At 34.0% G+C, this 23351-nt stretch overlaps 1 long non-coding RNA gene across 1 annotated transcript in view; it reads left to right on the forward strand.

Moving 5' to 3' along the window:
- LOC145287861 (uncharacterized) overlaps positions 1–18229 on the forward strand; it is a 233559-nt gene extending 215330 nt beyond the window's left edge. Inside the window, exon 5 of the long non-coding RNA XR_013869215.1 lies at positions 17798–18229. This is a non-coding gene — a long non-coding RNA (uncharacterized LOC145287861). The remainder of the gene's footprint in view (positions 1–17797) is intronic.
- Positions 18230–23351: the final 5122 nt, after the last annotated feature.

The following is a 23351-nucleotide window of genomic DNA, read 5'->3' on the forward strand; positions in this document are numbered from 1 at the left end:
ATATATTTTAATACTTCTTTATCGACTGAATTTTTTGTTTTTTTTATATCTAAAAAAAAGAAAACATTTTATGAAATAGAAAAAATTGTTGTAAGCATCCCATATTTACTTGACATTCTAAGCATAGCATTAGCTTCCACTTAAAAAAAAAATTCAACGTAATTTAAAAAGAAATGGTTTTACACTTTGGACTTTACAGGTAAATTTCCAAAAACTATTCTTTATTTAGTTTTAAATTAGAATATATTATTTATTGATCTTTTATCTTTAATTTGTGATATATACAACTTTGGTACATAAATTAATTATTAAAATTTTAATAGACATTTCAAAATGGGGGGGGCATGAATGAAAAAAGAGTGTGTCTAAAATATTATATTTGGTTTATTAGAAAGAGCATAATATGTCATATTGACTCTGAAAATATCGTAAAAATTGAACCAATAGAAAATTTTTGATAGATTTTTAAAGTTTAAAAATTGAAAAATATTTAACTCGTAAAATTCCATTGATTTCATTACGTAAAAAAAAAAATGGCTGCATGAAGACGCGCCGGCACTTTGTAAACACTTGTTTTTTTTTTTTAAATAAAAAATAATATTTCTATTATTTTTTAAACAACTTTAATAGTTTATTTTGAAAGTATATTCCATAAATAAACACCCCACTTTAAAAAGAGAAATTACGAGTTTTTTTTAATATTTTATTCGCAGTTTTGTGTTAGGGGTGTCAAAAATTCCCTCAAAATTCTGATACACCTAGCGAAGCATTGTATCCACTGAACTATGATGACTTACGATTTAGCAACCCTGAAAAATAACGTTTATAAATATTAATATGTACGTGACTGGCGTCTGTTTTTTTTTTTTTTTTTTTTGTAACGACACTTTTAACTAGCTTTTTTTTCTTAAATAAAGGAAATTTTTTAATTGCTTTGGGTGGGGAGATTTTTTGTTTCTAAAAGTGTGGCTGAAGTTTCAATTGCCATTGAAGATGTAGTAATGTTGACTTATTCGCCTTAAAGTTTTATTAAGAAGTAAAAATTGATTTAAGACGAAAACATAGAATCCTATTCTAAAGAAATTAAACGAATATGAAACGAAACTTCTTCCGTGCATTTATCACTTATTATTTATTTCATTAATTACTGCAATACTTGATTGCAGTTATGTCACTTATCACCGTAAAGAAAAAAAATATATGTATAAAATAAAAATAAACCCCAAAACAAACAAAAAAGAAAACACACCGAAACAAGTGAATGTCTTTCGTTTCATTTAAAAAAAAAACAAAAAAAAAACAAATAAAAAAGAATATAAAAACAAATAAAAAGTAAAGTTGCTGCTACCCACAGGTGAGAAAAAAAAACACCCATTTAACTGTTGAAGCTGTGGTAATGTTGACTGACTACTTACCGGCCTCTGCGATCATAAATACTTCGTCTTAATGTTTTATTAAGAAGTAGAAATGTATTTAAGAACGAAAACATGTAATCCTATCCTAAGGAAATGAAACGAAACTTCTTCCGTATATTTATCATTTATTATTTCTTTAATTAATTACTATAATACTTGGTTGCAATTATGTCACTTATCACCGTAAGGAAAAAAAATAAAATAAAAATACCCCTCAAACAAACAAAAAAGAAAACACCCCGAAAACAAATGAAGGTTTTTCATTTTATTAAAAAAAACAAATAAAAAGGAATATAAAAACAAATAAAAAGGGAAAAGAAACAAATAAAACTGTCTGAATTCGATAATAGAAAAAACTGAGAAAAAATACTAAAAGTTATACGTATTTATCGCAAAAAAAAGAGCATGGATAAATATTAAAAAAAAGAGAAAAACAAGAAAATAAAGAAGAAGCGAACGTAAAAATTCACTCAAATGATCCTGTGCAAATGTTGAAACTGTCAAAAAAAAAAAAAAACAAGAAAAAAAAACATCCAATGCATGAACTTTGAACCCGTAGGTTACGACGCAAACCGTTTTATCTGTTGGTCCATGAAAACATCATCAAACTAAAGTCATGTTTTATACTAATCTAATCAATTCAAGAAAGATCGGTAGAGGCGCATGCGTGGTTGCCGAAAGGAACAATTTTTTTGCGAGTCTCGTTGAATTTGTTGTTTTCAATAACAAAAATAAGCAAACACGGTATAAATAATGATCCCCCCCAAGAAAGAAACGAAAACTCTTTTAGGAAGAGATTCGGCGGAAGTTTATGTAATCCCCCCCCCCTGTAAATTCCACGAGTTACAATTTTTTTAAATGTTTTACGTTAAACTTATTGATTACAAACTTAACTTTCAGAAAATATATATATAAACAAGAAAAAAAAAAAGAAATGTTTTTATGACTTCTTGGCCTTCAGGTCATGATCAAAGTGTAGTATCTGTTCTTCAGATGCTGCACTTCAATTTCTTGTTCTCTGTCAGTGGAGGAGAAATCCTCCACGACTGATATAATTTTTATTTCTGTTCCTTTTCTCCACATTAAAAAAAAACGTGGGGAGACATTGTAAATAGGGACTTTTATTGTCAGGGATCAGTTATAAGGTTTCTAGAGTGGGGATGGGTCAATTTCATAGACATACGCTAGAGATTCGTTCATATTTTCATTTCATATTTTTTATTAATTCAAATGAATAAAGTAAGAAAGCTTGGATAGTTTAGAACGAAGGAACGGTATTTTCATTAGATGTAAACATCATCAAAGATAGCTCCTTTAATTTCTCTATATGGAAGTTATGGTTTTTAGATTTGCATAGCTTTAAACTATATTATAAATGATCTATGTAAATGTGTGAAGATTGAGCAGCCATCTTGAATAAGGGCTGATTTGTTCGTTTTTCGTACAATCCGGAATAATAGAATTTCAAGGTAACAGTCAATGAGAATAGGAGGAATGTTACTGGGGAGAAATCATTATTTTCGAATAGTGAAGTGCAATGGTTTTTAAGATTTGTAAGAAAGTTTAATTCAGTTAATAAGGGTGTCAGGTCAAAATAGTTGTAATGATTATATATTTACCCGGTCTTGTCTGGGATAGTGGGAGGACTTGTCAGGGAGAGGAGAAAATGCCAACTACTTCGTCTATAGATCTGGGCAATATTGATGATGCCTCTCTTAGGATGTAAGTAACAGCAGTAACAGTAAGAAACGGCAGCTAAAAGAGAATTTACTGAAACTACCCCAAAACGCATCAAAGCTCAGAAATTAGGAACCCATGACTTCTGGAAAATCTACAACAGTGTAGTAAATAATGGGCAATCAACAATTCCTCCACTATCCAACAATCATGAAGTTGTTTGCTCAGCAACCGAGAAGGCTAACATGCTTGCCAGTCGGTTTGCCAGCAACTCCACACTAGACCCTGTTAACCACCCTCTCCTAGACTTTCCTTTGCAGATAGACGCCACACTTGACGATCTGAAAATCACCCCTTCTCAAGTGCATGCCATTATAAAAAATCTTGACGCTTCAAAAGCATGTGGACCTGATCTCATCCCAGCTGTGCTATTAAAAAAGTGCTCCGCCGAAGTAGCTTCAATCCTCTCCAAACTTTACAACAAATGCCTTAATGAATCTTGCTTTCCTTCCTGCTGGAAAACTGCTTCTGTGGTACCAGTTTTCAAGAATTCTGGTGAAAGAACTGACCCAGCAAATTACCACCCCACTAGCCTCCTCCCACTTTTTGCCAAAATATTTGATTCCATAATTAACCAAGCTCTAGTCCATCACCTTACAGATGCTAAACTTCTTACCGACCAAGAATATGGATTTAGGCAAGCCTGTTCCACAGCAGACATTCTAACTGAAATCTCTGAGCATATATACCATTCACTTGACAAAGCAGGGGAGGGTAGAGCGGTAGCTCTAGATATATCTAAAGCTTTTGACAGGGTATGGCATGAAGATTTTCTCAGGAAAATCAGATCATACGATATCACTGGAAGAATACTTGATATAATTAAATCCTTCTTAGATAAGAGAAAAATCCAGGTTGTCCTAGATGGTCGTACATCTAAACAATATGATATAAATGCGGGAGTGCCTCAGGGGTCTATCCTTGGACATCTGTTATTCCTAATATTCATAAATGACCTCCCTGACAAAATTGTCTGTGAAATGGGTATATATGCTGATGATACCACGCTCTATAACAGACATGACAGGAAAACAAATGAACATATATCTAAAGAAATGGCAGAAACACTAGAGGATGACCTCCAATCTGTAGTGGAATGGGGACAAAAATGGATGGTTGCATTCAATGCTGCCAAGACTAAACTTGTTTCCTTCAATAACTACAAGAAACCTTCTCTACCATCAATAGCAATGGCCAAAGACTCTTTATCTGAAAATACATCTTTTAAACTCCTTGGCCTAATGTTCACAGGAAACATGAGTTGGAACAATTACATTGAGAACATTGCCAGGACCGCTGCGAAAAAGATAGGTTCTCTCTACCGTGCTAGAAAGCTACTGACCCCTAAAAGTATCCTGTACCTCTATAAGGCCACCATTCGCCCATGTATGAAGTATTGTTGTCATATTTGGGCCGGTGCATCTGCTACTAGTCTCTCACTCCTAGACAATGTTCAAAAGAGAGTTGCCAACCTAATAGGTCCTGAACTATCATTCAAGCTTTAGCCTCTGTCCCATCGACGTAATGTAGCATCCCTCTGTCTGTTCTACAAGTACTTTAACGGTGTATGTTCCGGTGAGCTGCAAGCAGTTGTACACCCTCTGCGTAAATACCCCCGACAAACCCGACAAGCAGTACAATCCCACGCCTTCACAGTAGAGATCCCTAGATGTAAGAGAGCCTTCTACTCCAGTAGTTTCTTCCCCAGAACCGCTAGACTTTGGAACTCCCTGCCAGGTTCCTGCTTCTCCAACTGTTCTGACATGCAGAAGTTAAAGTGTAACGTGAACCGATATCTTGCTGCTCAACTCCCCACCTAGTACCCCTTCAGAATAGCTTTTATTTAACAATCAGTTGTTATGGAAACGTGAGATTGTAGGTTTATAAAATATTACTGGCAGTAATATTCTATAAGTTATCCCATCTAAACAAGAATTGCTCGATATGCAAGATAGAGCAAATAAATTAAATTGTAATTCAATGAATTTCAAAAAACTCTCATTGAAATGAAATGAAGTGGTTGAGTTTCATATCAAAGAATTTTTATTATTCTAAGCAAAACAAAGAATGCTTTAGAAAATTAATCTCCTTAACCTATAGGGTTTCGATGTCTACCATCTCATCTGAGGAGAGAAAATATTAGCAAATAGTTATAAAGGTATGCACCCTATTTGCTAAAGTCAGTGAGACATGGAAAGTCATTATTTTCACTTTGACTTTGATATGAAACTCAACCAATTCATTTCATTTCAATGAGAGTTTTTTGAAATTCATTGAATTACAATTTGATATATATATATATATATATATATATATATATATATATATATATATATATATATATATATATATATAGTAAATTATAAAATATATATGGCGATTTATAACTTAGTACCTAGCTCTACCTACGTATTGAGCACTGTTGAAGTAAATACTTAAAGTTTACGCATAAATGCATACTTTCGTATATAGATTGATGTGATTAAACGAAGTAGTCATATATATATATTTGTCTGTGTGTGTGTGTGTGTTACCTTCTAATAATTTTTAATAATTATTTATTTACTTATCTACCTTTAATCATTTATCCTTATCCAATTTATGTATATATTCTTTATGTGTTCGTTTGTTTATTTATTATTTTTAACACAGCCTTCATTTTTCCAGAGGATGTGTCCGTACCCACATCATTACCTGCTGAATATGCACGCACGCACACACACACACACACACACACACACACACACACACACACACACACACACACACACACACACACACACACGTGTGCATGCACACACGTGCCCACGCGCGCTCTCTGAAAAAAAAACCCACCACCACCACTACTTAATCAGCCTACCTGCTCACCCCTCACTTCCTTTAGTAAACAGAATATTTTTAGCATCGCTTACAAAGGACTAATTTATAATAGGGATATTAGAGCAAAGACACCGCCCATTAATTGGAGTTTCTTTTTCCATTTGTTTTTTCCCATTTGTTTTCCTCCTTCCATCAGAGGATGATGATATGTGTATCAGATTAAGTCAACCACAGAAGGGTGTTCCAATACAATGAAACAGCTGGTTCGTCTTTGGAATATGTATGTATAATTTTTTAAGTAATTGCGCCAAGTCCTAGGTAATTGCGCCAACTAGCTAAAAGTGCTCTTTTGGCAACCATGCATATAAAGAGCACTTTTTTTCATATTATTTTGATAATAGCTATGTAATACAGTAGAACCTCAAGATACGGTGACCCCAGGATACGTTTTTTTATGGATTACGATATGGAATACAATGTTTTGCCGGGCCCTGGTTATGCTATTTGCCCCACTTTATAGTGTTATTTATAATGTTATTTGATTTTATATATGTGTATTATATACTGTACTGTATTTTGTTACTAATTTTGTATATCTATTATATCGAATTTTGCTTAAACCCTGCCATATAGCGATTTCATTTTACGCCCCCAATACTGGAAAGGATTAATGCCGTATCCTGGGGTTCTACTATATTGAAATTATCAAGGAGTCGTTTGCTACGTGCCCTGTGATTGGATGACAGACAACCAATCACAAACTACCTTTTAGAAACTCCACTGAACCTCATGTGAGCGTTTTATTTTTCGAAGTTTCTCCCTTTTTTGCTCTTAATGACCAGCAAACACTGTTGATGTTATCCCTCCCTCCTCCCCTTAAACACAGCAGGATACCTGCAAGGGTTCATCTCAGCATCTGCAGCACAGGAAGACAAGGTTCTCTATTTTTACACTACAGCGATATGATCTTGGAGAATGAGAAAATCGAGAACCGTTTAAAGGACATTTCTTCAGATATAAGTTCTCGCAATATACCAAATATTTGCAACACACTTTCTCCTCTTTCTTTCTTCCTTTTTTCCTCCCTCAAAATACAAACTGTTGTTACACTTTCATCTGTATTGTGTTCCTTTCTTATCACTGAAATCACAATATATTTCATACCACATATAATTGTGAAAATTTTAAAATAATAAGTAGGAGGATCCCTAATATAAATAATGATAAACCATCTGCACAAATACTATGAAATCAGAAATAAAGGGTGACATTTCACTGAGATTTGAACCTCGCATCAAATTCCTTTACTTGATCAAGATAATGATTAACAACTTGCATAAATACTATGAAATCAGAAATAGAGGGTTCAACTTTATTCAGATTTGAACCTTGCATCAAATTCCTTTACTTGATAAAGATAATGATTAACAACTTGCATAAATACTATGAAATCAGAAATAGAGGGTTCAACTTTATTCAGATTTGAACCTTGCATCAAATTCCTTTACTTGATATAGATAATGGTTAGCAACTTGCATAAATACTATGAAATCAGAAATAGAGGGTTCAACTTTATTCAGATTTGAACCTTGCATCAAATACCTTTACTTGATAAAGATAATGATTAACAACTTGCATAAATACCATGAAATAAAAAATAGAGGGTTCTCGGATCCTCATTTTACTCCAATTGAAATGAACGTCTCTCTCCTTGAAGAAGCCTCCTGCTTTGACATGATTCTAGAACTGACCTTCACTCCAGATCTGAAATGGAATACTTATCTCAAAGCCAATCCTTAGATAGCTAGAAAAATGGTTGGACCATTACTCACTGCTGACAATCCTTTATGTGTATAAGGGTCAAATACTTCCTAAGATGGAGTACTATTGCCACATCTGGGGAGGTGCCACCCATTAGCACTGTTTCCTACTTTAGTAGAGTTCAAAGGCAACTTCAAAGTCTAGTGGAAGATGTCCTCTTTTCTTTTCTACAGTCTCCTTCTCATAGAAGATACATAGCTAGCCTCTCTCTAGTCTATCGTTATTTTTATGGTAGTTGCTCGACTGAGCTTCAATCTATGGTCCCCCTCTGTAAAACATTCACAACAAAATTTCATCTAGATATAACCATTATAAATAGTTTTCCTTTTTATCTCTATGTATCTAAATCTAAATAAACAAAGCAACACATTATCATGGAGCTGCATCCCAACTAACTATAACATAGTCGTTTTCACGTTCAATGTTAATACGGTCTTGTTAAGGCGGATATTTTCTTTTTTTTTAAATATTTTTAATAATCAGTTTATCTTGCCGTCCATATGACACTCTTTGGCCTTGTCCTCGAGTGGCTCTTGGGTCTTGATAAGCAGTAACTCGTTAGTACAAAAAATATTAACTGAGATTTGAACCCTACATGAAATATCTTTACTTGAATGCAACAGACGAATCGTTGTCTTCCGAGATAGTTTTTATTGGAACTTTTATTTATTTTACCTTTTTTCTTTTTTTCATAAACTAGTTGAACTTTATACCCAACCATCCAGAAAGAATCTGACTGTAGATATGTGTATCTTTTCGACCTGTTAATAAAGTAAAGAAGAAAAAGAAAAGGCGAGTATTATTAGGAACACATATATAATGTTTTGTTTTTGTTTTTCTTACACTGTCTCTTCCACAGAACTAAAGTGTACATTTAACCTTCTACATGGCCATGAATACAAACTCCAGAATGCATTGAAGCATGAAGCAGTAGCTGAAAACTATTTGAACAAGGTCCTACTAAGTTTAGCTGTAAATCAATGGAAATGATATTCTGTGTCTTCTTCAGTATCAACTGGTTTGAACTTAGACAGGGTCTATGTGTGTGGGGCTAATCAATGTATCATACCGGGGCCTATCAAACAAATAATGGGCTTGTGGATCTAAAAGACCCCAAAAAGTACATATCTCAATCGTGGTTGATATATTCACACGTTTTAGTAGCTACATTCTCCAGTCATATTCATATGTAAAAATATTATGAATATGTCAGCCATAGCACAGAAATTGCTTTGATTAAATTGGGATGATTTGTATTAGTTGGATTATTCGAACTACTGTTCTCATCTTGAGTGTTACAACAGCCGATATAAGTTCTGACCTTCTTCAGGTGTGTCTTGTTAAACTTGGGATTATTTCTGTTGAACTCTTGAAAGCCGTACGAAATTTTGAAGAGAACTCTTTATTTAATCCGTAGGGGTAGCATTAAATAAAGTGATCTTCCGTCGGCCACATTTTCATATTTAGCAAACAGTAAACGAACAGTTCGCACACAGTCTTTTATGTAAGCTTGTAGATTTCACATGTGCGGTTTTGTCAGTGATCGACCAAGAAACAATTAGCAAAACAAAATCTTTTTTACATACGTGCGTGATCGCTGGTCTTTCATTCTTTTTATCATTGCTTTTCCATGTGTGGGCAATGATCCCTTGTGGTCGTTGATCTGTTTAACTCAAGATGAATCTACTCATATATGGAACATAATGAAGACTTGTTGGCTTTTAAAATTTTTTTTTAGAGAATGGTTGTTGAGAGGAGGAGAAATCAATCTAATTCTGATTATTTCTTTATATTTTTTTTTAACTTAGTCTCAAGATGGGCGACGCATGGGCAGAGTCTTGAGGCAATATTCACTTAGATTTTCTCTAAATTTTCTGATGCAGATGGCAAACACTGAGGTGATATTCATTTGGATTGTCTCTACATTTTCAGACACATGTTACCTCTTTCACCCGACTGCGACTGACTAGAAACTCTGTTCTGTCCCCCAAACATGTTATGTAATATCTATGTAATATCTATGTAATATCATTTGACACCTGCATTTTTAGCACCTGCAATATCTATGTAATGTATCTACACCTGCAATATCTATGTAATGTACCTGCAATATCTATGTAATATCTATGTAATATCATTTGACACCTGCATTTTTAGCACCTGCAATATCTATGTAATGTATCTACACCTGCAATATCTATGTAATGTACCTGCAATATCTATGTAATATCTATGTAATATCATTTGACACCTGCATTTTTAGCACCTTTGAACCTCTGCAACAATCATGCTAACTCCATGTGGATATATTTTCGTTTGCTGCCAGGTTATTCTCGCCAAAATTCATACTAGTTAATGTTACATGAAAGGGTTGTCCCCTTCTCATGTAAGTAAGAAGACATACTAGATAAGTGAAAATGGTATTAGGAAAATGATAGAATCGAACCCTGTAGGCAAGTGTTAAAGATAATGGAATTTGGAATCTTAGAAATTCAGTCCATTATTAATTCTGTTAGAAACAGTTATGCAACACTTAACATAATAATCTCTACTTACTCACGTAGGATCCCAATAATATAAAATTAAGTAATTTGCAATTGCATTCTGAGTATCACTCACACTTTTAAGGATTAAACCATAAACCTTCCGAATAGTGTCACTTACAACTTAGTACTTTATCCGTCCTTACATAATATTGAATTTGATGAATTCAAAAATAATTATAAAAAACATAAAATAAGTGGAACAGAGTCCATACTTAGGAGATCCTTCTGAGCAATATGGTGTCCAGTGACAGTGAAGCATTCTATTTGTCAAGATGCAAACATCCACAGCTTATATAGAAATAACCTTTAAATTGTCATGAGATCAAATGACATGCGGTTTCAATTCCTGTACAGGGCAGTATATTATCATTTTCTTTTCGATCACATGTGCAAATAAATTGTATGAAGCAATACCCGAGAAGAAACTAGTGACATAAATAGTTTATTGTTTAAATGTAATTAAATTTTATTGTTGCATTGTTTAGAATTTTTGAGATGAGGATTAATAATGTGTATTATTTGGATTATTTTTGAATATTATTCTCGTATCTACTGAAACTTTGTCAGAATAACATTCAAGAGTCTGAATAATGCAAATAATACAAATGACATAAAAGTGTTACTTAATTTTTCATATTTAATGGATTTGTCTAAAAATGTCACTCAGGCAAACGTGTATATTCAACCTTACTAGAGGCAGTAGCTAATTTTTTTTTTTTTTTAAGTTCTATCCCCCTAGTGACTACTGGCTGTTTGTAGATCTCAAAAAGAAAGATTTTGCTTCAATGAAAAAGCTATACCAGGAACTGAGGCATATTTTGAGGTCAAAGGGGAATCTGTACATTGATTCTTTTTGTGAACTGTTATCCTCATCTTAATAGTTGTTGCTGTTTCACCACATTTTGGTCAACTCATCCTCTGGTCTTCTTCAGGCGATTAACCACAATGAGATAGAAATGCTGAGCCTTGTAACTTATCCCTAGTAATTACTGCCTTCTATAGTTGTTGTCTCATGAAAAGTACATATCTCAATTGTGACTAACTAATCCTCTGACCTGCTTGGGTAGGATTGAACCACTATCTTCAGACAATGGTCACCTGGAACTGTGTAGACACAACACCTCTTTCCATTGCCCCACGGGCCTAGAAGGACGATTAAGGTTGGATTTTATAGTTTTATAAATCCAATTTTGCGTTCTTATCTGGTCTTCCAGTGTAGGATCTGTACTAGATGGTATTATTATTTTTGATTTTTGATTTTTGGAATCCTTTGAGATGAGGCTTCATAATTTGTGCATTCATTCTTTTGATGAGGATAACAGTTCGAACAAAGAATGAAAGCAAAAATTATGAAGCCTCATCTCAAATGATTAAAGAAAAAAAAATAACAAAGGGAAATCATTCTACAAAATAAAAAGGCATCAAAATGTTGAAGAAGCTTTGGAATCAGTGTATCACATTAGACGGGGCACTATGTTGCTGGATAAAATAAAATTTTGCTTAAAAGTTTTTGTTGTGTTAATTAGACCTAGAATTTAAGGTTCATGCAGAGGAGTAATACCTTTTTAAAATGGTCTTCTATGGCATCCTCAACTGGCATCCATATATGCAGCTCCACGTTGTAAGGTTTCCGAGTCGACTATCGTCGTAGTCGTCGTTCTTCTCCCGGTGCGTGCGTGCTCTATATATACTACTAATCAGACGATGGTGTCACTCTTTTGTGTGTCCCGTCTTAATGGTCGTTCCTATTCTCTACATGCCCTCCCCCCACCATGTGACCACACTACCGTCGTTTTGTGGTCATGTAACTGGAGAATTCCGTGTAGTAGTGAGTTGGTCCTTGCATTTGAGGGGAAAGTGGCCTTGGTGCTCGTGTTACCCTCATGCTGCGTCGTGGGACCGGACTCGTCTGCATTGGCTTGTGGTTGATCGGATCTTGGTCCACCTCCATACCTGTTTCTGATGTGTCACAATCAGCTTCTTCCACCTCCATCATCTCATGCATGTTGCACGGTGGTTTGCTGTCCTCCCTTCTTGGTGTTTGGGGAGGTGGTTGATGGGGTTGTTGAGTGGGTGGATACTCCGGTGTATCCATGACCGGTTTGATTTTCCTGAGGAAACGGCGATTGCGTAATGTGATCCTGCCGCTACCATCCAACTGTATCCTGTACTGCCTGTTACCCATTGTCTCGACGACTCTCCCAGTTTTCGCCCATCGTCGTGGATTTGGTCTCTCCTGATTCTGCACCTGCACAGACTCGCCGACTCGGAGCTGTTGGAGGGGGCGGCTGTGTATGTCGTACTGTTCTTTGTTAAGTACGTGCCTTTTCGCCATCGCCCTCTCTCTCAAATCTCTGGTCTCCGTCCAACGCTTGTGGATGCAGTATTTTTTGCGAAGTGCGGGGAGATGGCCCCTTACTGTTCGACCATATAGCATTTCCGCCGGCGACAATCCAAGGTCCTGACTGGGCGTATTCCTATGAGTCATCATCGCCCGTGCTGCCCGATCATGATGTAGGTGTCCGTAGCCATCAACGCAGTCCATCAGCATTCTTTTGGCCATTTTTACGGCCAGTTCAGCTCGGCCATTACTCTGGGGGTAATGTGCAGATGATATGCGCCTTTTTACGCCCCAGTCTTCTAGGAACGATTTGTATTCTAGTGAATCGAATGGTGGCCCTCCATCGGATGATATTTCCTCTGGCGCACCATACGTGCAAAACCAAACCCTCAGGGCGTTACACACCGCTGCAGCCCTTCCTGATGGTAGTGGTGCGACCTCTCCTGTTTCCGGCACACTCTTTGTAAGTGGCCTGTGACGCCACAATTAAAACATTTTAGCCCCCTCGCCTGGCAGTTCTTCCGCCCTTTTAACCCACTGGGGTGTGAGGTCCTCCCACACCCTTCACAAGGACTATTCTGAGGGGTTTTGAGCGGTTGCTCCTTCCGATATGGTTTTTTCTCGGTTGTTAGTAGGCCAAAAGTCGAATGTCCCTCTGAGCCTCGTTGCAACTGAGGACCAGACGTCTCTGTAGTTTCTAAACTAACAAGCCTGTGAAGCTTCTGCTCCACAGTGGTTAGAATATTTGCTTCGGCCAGCAATTTACACTGGTACTCCGCATTTGCCAGACCAGCTACGAGTTGGCCAGCTACCATGTCCTCCGAATAGTTTACGGCTTGCCGGCAGTTCTCGTTGGGGCACAGAACCGTGAAATTGCAAAACCGTGCCTGGAACCGAAGCTTTGCCAAGAACTGTGCGGGTCCCTCCCCCGTCTGTTGTCTGATGTTATGAAATTTATGTCTATGCACCTCCGGGTGTAGACCTTTCACCGCAATGAACTGTATATGCCTTAAGAGTTGTTCCTCTGTGACAGAATTGAGGGTTCCAGGCCCAACTAAGTCAAATAAAAGTCTATTTACCTCATTTGAGCAGGCTGTCCTTAGTTCATTGCGGATTTCCACGGGGTCGGTAAGGCCGCACATTTGTTTGTATCGGGCCCACGAGTCGATGAAAAGCGCCCAGTCCGCGTCGGTGAATCCATGTTCGATACGTGGCCGGTCTGGTTTCTTGGTGTTAGACCGACTCGAGGCACTCCCTCCGCGAAGCTCATTGTTTTCTCTTTGCAGATTTATTAGTTGTTGAATCAACTGCATGTATTGGCCGTCCTCGTGTTGTCCTGACGCCATTATACTCCAAAAATCGTGCAAAAGAAATTATGTTGAAAAATAAATCCTGTTCGTAGCGCCATGTAAGGTTTCCGAGTCGACTATCGTCGTAGTCGTCGTTCTTCTCCCGGTGCGTGCGTGCGTGCTCTATATATACTACTAATCAGACGACGGTGTCACTCTTTTGTGTGTCCCGTCTTAATGGTCGTTCCTATTCTCTACACACGTGATGCATAAAATAGCACATCTTTCAGTTGCAGTTTACAACAGCATCTTTATAGTGGATGAGCATTAGTATGTGGTGAAGAATCCTTCAAGAGTTAACCCTGTTAATATGCACAGGTATAGACAACATGGGCAATCTAGAGGACTGAAGCTCGATAAATAATTCTGTAATTTCCATGGGTAGCACTAGTTCTTGAGGTGTCCAATGAAAATGTGCCAGCAAGTCAGTGAGCAGCATTATTGTGTATTCTTGACCACAGATAAGCACAATTCTCCAGTTAGTGGAGAAGTATGGCGGGATAATCTTGACAAAATACTAATCCCTTTGTAGGGAGGGTTAGTGTTAGGAAGAGCACCCAGCCATAAAATGTTTGCTTTGAACAAACTATGGTTGTTTTAAGTAAGTTTGCAAGTGAATAGACGTCAGAGCAACTTCCAAAAGGTAAATCCATGCAAGCCAGCGAAACCTATTTAAAGCAATATAAGGATGAAGTACGGATCATATTGGATGATGCGTTAGTGATCAGTTAAATAAAATTATTATTTCTAACTTATTAGAAGGTCTAACAAGAGTGATAATTAATAAAACTTAATGATATCTTACTGGTAAAAACAGGTGGTATTCCCTGGAGTCTGAGTGAGAGCAAGTTTCCACAGATTTTTAATATTCTCCACTTCCTTTGATCATCATTGCAGTTCACCTTCACGTTCTTGCACCAGCTGTTTACCATTAAGTTCTCGCTGATAACGGCTGGTAGTTTTCTTTGGACAGAGTCAAGATTACACTTTTCTTCATACCTTTCCATTGGATGGTGCTATATGTCCTCAGTTTTCCCATTCTCTCAAACCCTACATGGCCACTTTCTTAGGTACCAACTGATGCCTATGCTTTTTTTTTTTTGAAGGAGGGGTGTCAAATTGTAGTTTTTATTTTATATACCTACCCGAGTATTTTTTTACTAGGTGTTACCACTTATCAAGGTCCAAAGGGCACTCAAGGATAAGGACTAATGAGTGTCAGCTGACCAGTGAGACGACACTGTCATGATTGCTGATTGTGGAAATTGAGCAGAATTGATTATTTAAGAGGACTGATTAACAAGGACTTTTTTTTAGATTGTCCTTGAAAACGACCATTTTATAATCAGCTGGGAAGCAGCTCCACACTACTGTGTTCTAAAGACGGGTAATTCTAGGAAAGAAACTTTGTGCATGGAATTTTTTATTTAGTTTTAAGCACTAATAAAGAGTAAGGAAAATTGTTGACAGTCCTTGTAGTTAGGTGATTGTTTGTTGTGAATATTTTACAAGGGAAAAAATTCTCCTTAAAAGAAGTCAAATAATTTCAGGTTGTCTTTGATCATTCACTGGGTTCTTGTCTGTGGTCCGTCTTTGCATCTGGTTGGCAGTGAATGCAGATATTTAGATATTATTTATCCAGAACAACACAGACCAAGAAAATATCAACTTTGCGGGTATTTGTTTTGTAGTTTTCGCTGGACATACACACAGACAACTGCCCTTCATATAATAGATAACTTGAAAATTATAGAAATAAACAAAAAATAAGACTAGAAATGTTAGAAAGTGTTCAAGATTTGTAGCAGGAGTGTACAATTTTCAAAAACACAGCAGATTTGAAAATTATTTCAATGAATGTCAATTTATTGCACTCCATCCCATCCAATCAATGCAAAATATATGCTCGAGCCACAATGCAAAAACTGAATATTATAAACTGTTAAAAACTGTAATATGAACTTATGGGCTTGTGGATAGATGATATAGGGTTTCTTATTCAAGTATATAACAAGATTCACTGAATTTCAATTTCTTCTTAAGCGCCTTTAAGTTTGTATCATAAATTTTTTCGACATTAGAATTAGAATTATATTATGGATTTTTACCAAAATCAGAATAAGGTTTTTAGTCATATATGATATTTGTATTATATATTACTTTTAATCTTCATAGGCGGACACCAAATTGGCCCTTATTTTCATAGAGATGAAAATGTATTATGGGAGAGTATTAGTAGATTTTAATGATCGAGTTACATAAACTCCTACTTTCTCTACATATGACCTGTTTGCGAGAGTCAGTTTGGTAAGAATTAATGTAAGACATAATAAAATTCAATAGAAACGACTGTTATGTTTCTGAGATTTTGAGATAAAGATTGATAATTTGGACTATTTAGACTTACTGTTCTTTATCTCGAATGTTATTTGCATAACGTGTCAGGTAATGTAACCTCTGATTTTCGTCAAGATATCTTGTTGAATGCAAGAATTACTTTGTCGAACTTGGGAATCATCATAGAATGTCAAACGGAACTCTTTATTTAATCCACAAGACTAGCATACCCTCATTCTGCCAGCCATGACCAGGTAGAAGTTTTAGGCAATTCACAGTTGTCCAATCGCCAGTGCAAGAAATAAAAAGAATAAAATTACGATTTACTCAAGACTTCTACCCGGTTATGACTGACAAATGACAAAACTCCTGTAGACCAAATAAAGAGTTCTGTTCGAAACTCTGCAGATTCCCAAGTTCGACAGAAAGATTTCCGAGTTCAACAAGGTACACAGTTGCGAGAATAACACTCAAGATGAGAACAGTAGTCGGAATAATACAAAGAAACGATTGTTATTTTCCGTAAACCGTCATCAGGTACTGCCAAAAAGTGTGACCGTATAGAAAGTATGTGTAGCGCCTGTGTTAATAGTTCTATGATGTCTGACTGGAGAGGGGGAAAACAACTCTACTTTATTAATATAGTAGAATAGTAAATAATATGTCGGTGAGTCACTGCTTACATATGAGTATAGAGCAATGGCTACCAATAAGATGGCATTTTTGCTAGTTAAATGTAATTATTGTATTTCCTTTTAAGTGTGTGCTAATTAGAGGCAATTATTATAAGTATTCATAAGTCTCGCTTTTAGACAAATCAAATTGATTTTTCATATCAAGTACAGCGTCAACTTCCTAGGAATAAACTGTTTATTTAAGCCAGAATTACATTTATCTAGATGCTTGCCAGATATCTAGTTAATATATGCAGAAATATATCGTGCAGTTCTTATAACATATTAGCATTATATAGAGTGGCAGACTGGCCAGAGTGGCTGTGTGTCTGATTGAAAATGGGTCTCTGACAAAGTAGGCCTTTTATTTATTCATTATTAGCAGGGCTACTCTGTGTTGCCTGGGACAAAAGTTTAACAAATTTCTATTAAACCTCCTATCTCTCTACCTCTCTCTATTTATCTTTCTATCTTTTTCTCTTCCCCTGTTTCTCCAACCCACTCTTTCTCTCTTGCCTAGCCCATTCCTCTCTGTACATATACACACATATACTCACAGACAATTCTTCTTTATATAATAGATTCTTTGAGGAATGAGTTGGCATTTTCTTCCCAATTTAGTACATAAAATGCCTTGCCATCGTGGCGAAATCTGGCCTAGCTGACCCTCAAAGCATGCACAATGTTTTTTATTTAATTTTAAATATTATTCATCCCGCACAAGAATATACCAACTTTGTGGCTTTATGTTTTGCAGGTTTATACTTTTGTGAACTGATGGGGACCGGGCGATGCCGAGTGACCTTGCTAGTCGATATGAATTCAGAGGAATTCGCACGGCTGAATTCTAATGATGATGACGATGGTTTGATGTTGTTTAAACAGAAATGTCTATGGGATTTTGTCAGAAAGAAAAAAACAAATGATAATTATTTTATCTCATTGCTGTTATATATCTGTTAACAACGAAAAGGTTGTTTTTAAAAACCTCTGTTGATAGGTATGAAGAATGGGGGTCAAGGGCAGGGGTCGCCGCCAAGCATTGTTCGACTTGGGGTGACTAATCACGCCTAATTGGTAATAAGTAAAAATCTCAGTGCAGGTGGGGGTTGAGGTTTGGTAGAGATAAGCTCTAAGAGAAAGAAAGAAAGGTGTTTGTAATCACTCTCTGAAGGAGAGGTGGGGAAAAGGGGTTAGATTTGGAGAAAGGATTTCTAAACAGGAGAGGAGTCGTAGCTAGCAAGCTGAACAGCTGGGCTTGCAAAGCGCTCCCGATTTGGGGAACCCTTCACGGCCTGATGTTATGATGGGAACTAGCCTGTGTTAATGGGAACTCTGTGACTTTACTGGTCTGGTATTTCACCGTTTCACTGCTATAGTCAGTCACCTCCAATTAGACAGTAGTTGTTATGAATATATATGGAAACAGTAAATAGTTTGTTACTGTTATAACCCGAAGTTCTGTTTGTTTGTAGTGAGGACTTTTGATTTTGCAGCAAGCCACAAGGACCAGCGGAGTGATTGATGTACCCGGAGACTCACATGGAAGATAGACGATTCGATCGAGAGGAAAAACGCCCATCCATGAAAACACAGAGGGTAAGGATGATCAACAGGCCACTTGTAACGAGACAAGGTACGATCAAAGGACACCTGTCACATCGGTAACGTTATAAATGGTGCCGGATCGTAACATCGTTATACTTTTAGCTGAACACACACACACACACACACACACACACACACACACACACACACACACACACACACACACACACAACTTTTTTTTGTATAATAGATTGAAATCTTGCTATCTTCTTACTATGCACACTGGATTACTTCACAAAACAAACCATTCTGTACTTTCATGTTGTTGACGTTGTAAGAGTTTTTGATGAATAAGTGTGGGAATTGATTTATAGTAAGATAATATTGGTATGCCAAGCATTGCGGAAAAATACACCTTATCACACTTCTACCTTTTTTGAAAAAAAGCAAACCTGTATAAAAAAATATAATCCTAACCTAACCTGACTTGATTCAATAAATGACCCCCCCCCCGAAAAAAACCCTGACATGATCCAACAAATTATTAAAAAAACTAACTTGCTTAAAAACCAAAACAAACTCTTCTAATTCATTAAATGATTTGGAATTAAATAACCCACGGTAGTTGAAATGCACTAATGAATCAATCAACTTAACAAAAAGCCAAACAAACACTAATAAATCAATCAACTTAACAAAAAGCCAAGTAAACACTAATAAATCAATCAACTTAACAAAACAGCAAATAACACTAATAAATCTATCAACTTAACAAAAAGACAAGTAAACACTAATAAATCAATCAACTTAACAAAAAGCCAAATAAACACTAATAAATCAATCAACTTAACAAAAAGCCAAGTAAACACTAATAAATCAATCAACTTAACAAAAAGCCAAATAAACACTAATAAATCAATCAACTTAACAAAAAGTCAAATAAACACTAATAAATCAATCAACTTAACAAAAAGCCAAATAAACCCTAATAAATCAATCAACTTAACAAAACGGCAAATAACACTAATAAATCAAGCAACTTAATAAAACGTCAAATAACACTAATAAATCAATCAACTTAACAAAACAGCAAATAACACTAATAAATCAATCAACTTAACAAAAAGCCAAATAAACACTAATAAATCAATCAACTTAACAAAAAGCCAAATAAACACTAATAAATCAATCAACTTAACAAAAAGCCAAATAAACACTAATAAATCAATCAACTTAACAAAAAGACAAGTAAACACTAATAAAACAATCAACTTAACAAAAAGCCAAATAAACACTAATAAATCAATCAACTAAACAAAAAGCCAAATAAACACTAATAAATCAATCAACTTAACAAAACGACAAATAACACTAATAAATCAAGCAACTTAATAAAACGTCAAATAACACTACTAAATCAATCAACTTAACAAAAAGGCAAATAAACACTAATAAATCAATCAACTTAACAAAACAGAAAATAACACTAATAAATCAGTCAACTTAACAAAACAGTAATAAATCAATCAACTTAACAAAACATCAAATAACACTAATAAATCAATCAACTTAACAAAACGGCAAATAACACTAATAAATCAATCAACTTAAAAAACAGCAAATAACACTAATAAATCAATCAACTTAATAAAACGTCAAATAACACTAATAAATCAATCAACTTAACAAAACAGCAAATAACACTAATAAATCAATCAACTTAACAAAACAGCAAATAACACTAATAAATAAATCAACTTAATAAAACGGCAAATAACACTAATAAATCAATCAACTTAACAAAACAGCAAATAACACTAATAAATCAATCAACTTAATAAAACGGTAAATAACACTAATAAATATATCAACTTAATAAAACGTCAAATAACACTAATAAATCAATCAACTTAACACAACCTCAAATAACACTAATAAATCAATCAACTTAACAAAACGTCAAATAACACTAATAAATCAATCAACTTAATAAAACGTCAAATAACACTAATAAATCAATCAACTTAACAAAACGGCAAATAACACTAATAAATCAATCAACTTAACAACACCTCAAATAACACTAATAAATCAATCAACTTAACAAAACGTCAAATAACACTAATAAATCAATCAACTTAATAAAACGTCAAATAACACTAATAAATCAATCAACTTAACAAAACGTCAAATAACACTAATAAATCAATCAACTTAACAACACCTCAAATAACACTAATAAATCAATCAACTTAACAAAACAGCAAATAACACTAATAAATCAATCAACTTAACAAAACGTCAAATAACACTAATCAATCAATCAACTTAACAAAACAGCAAATAACACTGATAAATCAATCAACTTAACAACACTGCAAATAACACTAATAAATCAATCAACTTAACAAAACGTCAAATAACACTAATAAATCAATCAACTTAATAAAACTTCAAATAACACTGATAAATCAATCAACTTAACAACACTGCAAATAACACTAATAAATCAATCAACTTAATAAAACGGCAAATAACACTAATAAATCAATCAACTTAACAAAACTGCAAATAACACTAATAAATCAATCAACTTAATAAAACTGCAAATAACACTAATAAATCAATCAACTTAGTAAAACGGCAAATAACACTAATAAATCAATCAACTTAACAAAACTGCAAATAACACTAATAAATCAATCAACTTAATAAAACGGCAAATAAACACTAATAAATCAATCAACTTAATAAAACGTCAAATAACACTAATAAATCAATCAACTTAATAAAACGTCAAATAACACTAATAAATCAATCAACTTAATAAAACGTCAAATAACACTAATAAATCAATCAACTTAATAAAACTGCAAATAACACTAATAAATCAATCAACTTAATAAAACGGCAAATAACACTAATAAATCAATCAACTTAACAAAACGTCAAATAACACTAATAAATCAATCAACTTAACAAAACAGCAAATAACATTAATAAATCAATCAACTTAACAAAACGTCAAATAACACTAATAAATCAATCAACTTAACAAAACAGCAAATAACACTAATAAATCAATCAACTTAATAAAACGGCAAATAACACTAATAAATCAATCAACTTAATAAAACGTCAAATAACACTAATAAACCAATCAACTTAACAAAACGGCTAATAACACTAATAAATCAATCAACTTAATAAAACGTCAAATAACACTAATAAATCAATCAACTTAACAAAACGTCAAATAACACTAATAAATCAATCAACTTAATAAAACGTCAAATAACACTAATAAATCAATCAACTTAACAAAACAGCAAATAACACTAATAAATCAATCAACTTAATAAAACGTCAAATAACACTAATAAATCAATCAACTTTACAAAACAGCAAATAACACTAATAAATCAATCAACTTAACAAAACGTCAAATAACACTAATAAATCAATCAACTTAATAAAACGTCAAATAACACTAATAAATCAATCAACTTAACAAAACAGCAAATAACATTAATAAATCAATCAACTTAATAAAACGTCAAATAACACTAATAAATAAATCAACTTAACAAAACAGCAAATAACACTAATAAATCAATCAACTTAATAAAACGTCAAATAACACTAATAAATCAATCAACTTAACAAAACGTCAAATAACACTAATAAATCAATCAACTTAACAAAACGTCAAATAACACTAATAAATCAATCAACTTAACAAAACGTCAAATAACACTAATAAATCAATCAACTTAACAAAACAGCAAATAACACTAATAAATCAATCAACTTAATAAAACGGCAAATAACACTAATAAATCAATCAACTTAACAAAACAGCAAATAACACTAATAAATTAATCAACTTAATAAAACGTCAAATAACACTAATAAATCAATCAACTTTACAAAACAGCAAATAACACTAATAAATCAATCAACTTAACAAACGTCAAATAACACTAATAAATCAATCAACTTAATAAAACGTCAAATAACACAAATAAATCAATCAACTTAACAAAACCTCAAATAACACTAATAAATCAATCAACTTAACAAAACAGCAAATAACACTAATAAATCAATCAACTTAACAAAACGTCAAATAACACTAATAAATCAATCAACTTAACAAAACAGCAAATAACACTAATAAATCAATCAACTTAACAAATCGTAAAATAACACTAATAAATCAATCAACTTAACAAAACGTCAAATAACACTAATAAATCAATCAACTTAACAAAACGTCAAATAACACTAATAAATCAATCAACTTAATAAAAAGGCAAATAAACACTAATAAATCAATCAACTTAATAAAACGTCAAATAACACTAATAAATCAATCAACTTAACAAAACCTCAAATAACACTAATAAATCAATCAACTTAACAAAACAGCAAATAAACACTAATAAATAAATCAACTTAACAAAACGTCAAATTACACTAATAAATCAATCAACTTAACAAAACAGCAAATAACACTAATAAATCAATCAACTTAACAAATCGTAAAATAACACTAATAAATCAATCAACTTAACAAAACGTCAAATAACACTAATAAATCAATCAACTTAACAAAACGTCAAATAACACTAATAAATCAATCAACTTAATAAAACGGCAATTAAACACTAATAAATCAATCAACTTAATAAAATTTCAAATAACACTAATAAATCAATCAACTTAACAAAAAGGCAAATAACACTAATAAATCAATCAAC

The sequence above is a fragment of the Euprymna scolopes genome, chromosome 11 (assembly GCF_053919585.1).
Source record: "Euprymna scolopes isolate OS-2025 chromosome 11, ASM5391958v1, whole genome shotgun sequence".
Taxonomy (NCBI): Eukaryota; Metazoa; Mollusca; class Cephalopoda; order Sepiida; family Sepiolidae; genus Euprymna; species Euprymna scolopes.